Here is a 2,968-nt window from a genome sequence, read left to right as displayed (position 1 = left end):
AGGAAGGAAGGAAGGAAGGAAGGAAGGAAGGAAGAAAGGAAGGAAGGAAGGAAGGAAGGAAGGAAGGAAGGAAGGAAGGAAGGAAGGAAGGAAGGAAGGAAGCGTTCTGGTTCCGGTTCTGGCTCTGGTTTGGACCGGGCCCAGCAGAACCTCCAGGCGTTTGGGCCTTAATGACTCGTTCGTGTCCGCGCGGTGCAGGAAGAGCCTTCGGGCTTCCGTAGCTCCGGAAGTTACGAGCCGCACTTGAAGGCGGCGCGCCGGCTGCTGTCTCCCTGAGCGCCATCATTCTGCCGTTCGGCTTCCTGCCCATAAATATTTGATCAGCGCCATTAGGGCGAGGTAATGTGAAAACCCCGGTCCACGCACACACCCACGGCGCGCGCAGCCTAATGGGCCTGTCGCGGCGCGAGGCCCCGGAGCTACCGGCTAATTAAGAGTGAAACAGGTTTAACGAGTTTAGACTGTTCATTAGGGCAGAAAGCTGATTAATTAACAGGACAGACTTCGTTAATGAGTTGTGTGATTAATTAAGTCCGCGGCCGACAGAAACGTGACTTTAAATGGGAAAAAGTGAAGAATGATCCGGAGTAACGGGAGAGGAAACCGGGAACGACGAGGTCAAAATTCAACCGGAAGCGGCCGAGAAAACTGGAAATCAGCGGGAGAAAGTGGATGAATTATTCTGTGGCTGCGGGTTTCAGGTGAAGCTGCAGGTGAAGCTGCGGGTTTCAGGTGAAGCTGCGGGTTTCAGGTGAAGCTGCGGGTTTCAGGTGAAGCTGCGGGTTTCTGCTTGACCAGAGGCGGCTGCGGGACTGAATGAACCGAGGAAAGGAACCGTTTCTTCTTCTTCTTCTTCACGCGGTTCACCAACATCCGGGTCGTTCTGATCCGGAACCCCAAAGATCCCGGCGGCTTCCCTCCACCTGAGTGTCTCCCTGATGACCGTCTGGGTCTGAGCGGACAAAACAACCGACCCGCTGCCGCCACGCGGTTACCAGGGCAACCGGGCCAGAGCTCAGCTCCGGCACCGACCCGACCCAGAACCGGCCGCTCCAGCTGCTCACATGCAAACATCCGGGCGAGGAAATGCAAAGCGATGCAAAGCAGCAGGTTCACAGACCGAACTGGAGAAGGAAGGAAAAACTCCGCGGGTCAGCTGCTGACGAAGCCGTCCTCTGTTTCCATGGTAACCCCGAGAGGAAGCGCTTCCTGTCTGACTCCAAACGGTGCCCTTCAAAGTAAAACTCATTATGGCTCAAACAAAAACGCCATTTATTTTAAATTCCTTCTGATTCACGTCTGATAAGAGAATCTTTTTTAATCTGGTGATGCTGGAGGAACAGCTTCTATCTGTGATACATCTGAACAGCTTCTATCTGAACAGCTTCTATCTGAACAGCTTCTATCTGAACAGCTTCTATCTGAACAGCTTCTATCTGTGATATTTCTACGCTGCCAGCAGCAGAAACGTTTACAGTAGATATGAAATAAAATGTCTTTCCTGCTGTTTGTCCATGAAAATGCTGCCGTTTTGTCAGACCTGAGTTTAAACGAGCCGAGGTGATGAAATGAATCTGAATTAAAGGTTAAGGCTCTGGTTGCTCTCGGTTACTGAATCAATCATTTGATGCTGCTGGTTCTTCTGTGGCTCGAAGCTGAAAGTTTGTAAACCTCTGATCCAAATGACCGGAAACGTTAGTCAAATGAGCAGCAGAGCAGCGACAGGCCGAGGAGGAAGCCTGCATCAGCTGCAGCCATGCAAATCAGCGCCGGGAGGCTTCCTGCAGAACCGGACCGGGCCGAGCCGGACCGGAACCGGCTGACAGTGGCTCCATTTACCAGAAGGAAATTATTCCTCCAAAAATAACTTTCTGCCTCCTTTGGATACTCCCTCCATTCTGGACAGAAAAATCGTTTCTCGTTTGTTTAGGCGTTCCCCAGGGCGGCGCTCTCGGCCCACTGCCTCAGGTTATATACATAAAGGGTTTGCCATATTGGCGCCAACGCTCACCAAGCTGTTTTACATCATGGTTTAATAAGTGACATAAAGTTTTAAAGCTTTTATTTATGTTGATATTTAAAGATTCAGATCTAAAGTTTAAATGACATAAAATAAATGAAGCAAAATATTTTTTCTGCTGCACTGAATATTTTATAAACATATTCATCAAACCTGCAAACCTTTAGACAAATCAGAGACCAGCTGCAGATGTGGATTTATTTCAGACCTGAAAGAGTTTTAAAACAAACGTTTTTAAGCTCATCTGCTCAAAAATAAACATTTAGATGATTGTAGAAGCAAAACATAACAAAGTTCAGCTGACAGTTTCTGACTCTGGAGTTTGTTGTTTCCTTGTTTGGCTGAGTGTTTGGAACACTGACTGCTACAGGAGATCTCTGCTGCCGTCACCATCAATAAGTTACAACATTTAGTCTCTGGGATCAATAAAGTTATTCTGGATTTGAATCGAGTTGCATTGCGGCTGAGGGGCCGCGCAGATTGCTCCAGCGGGCCACAGATGGCCCCCGGGCCGCTCTTTGCACACCCCTGCCCTGAAAGCTGTGGTGTGTTTTTGGTTCCGGATGAGTCTGAGCTCCGCGGATCAGAACCGGACGCATTTCCCGGATTTCTGCTGCGTGACGTCAGGAATGTTTTTCTGTTTGTTTTTCGTTTCCTGGAAGCAGAAATTCTTTCCCGCCATCGTTTCCTCGTCAGGTTCCCTGGCTGCTGCAGCAGCAGCRGCTGCTGCTGCAGCAGCTGCTGCTGCAGCCATGCGTCCGTCCGCCGCCACTGTGTTGACTGTAAACATCTGGTTTCCATGGAGACGGGGTGTCATGACCTGCGATGTCTGGGTGGCGTGTTGAGGCCCGCGCTCAGAAATGCAGGATGCAGACGGAGAATCAGTTCAGGAGAAACCAGGAGATGCAGCTTCACGCTGCTGCTGCAGCCTCATGCTGCAGTAGCAGC

The sequence above is a fragment of the Poecilia reticulata genome, linkage group LG21 (assembly GCF_000633615.1).
Source record: "Poecilia reticulata strain Guanapo linkage group LG21, Guppy_female_1.0+MT, whole genome shotgun sequence".
Lineage (NCBI taxonomy): Eukaryota > Metazoa > Chordata > Actinopteri > Cyprinodontiformes > Poeciliidae > Poecilia > Poecilia reticulata.
This window is presented reverse-complemented; position numbering follows the sequence as displayed.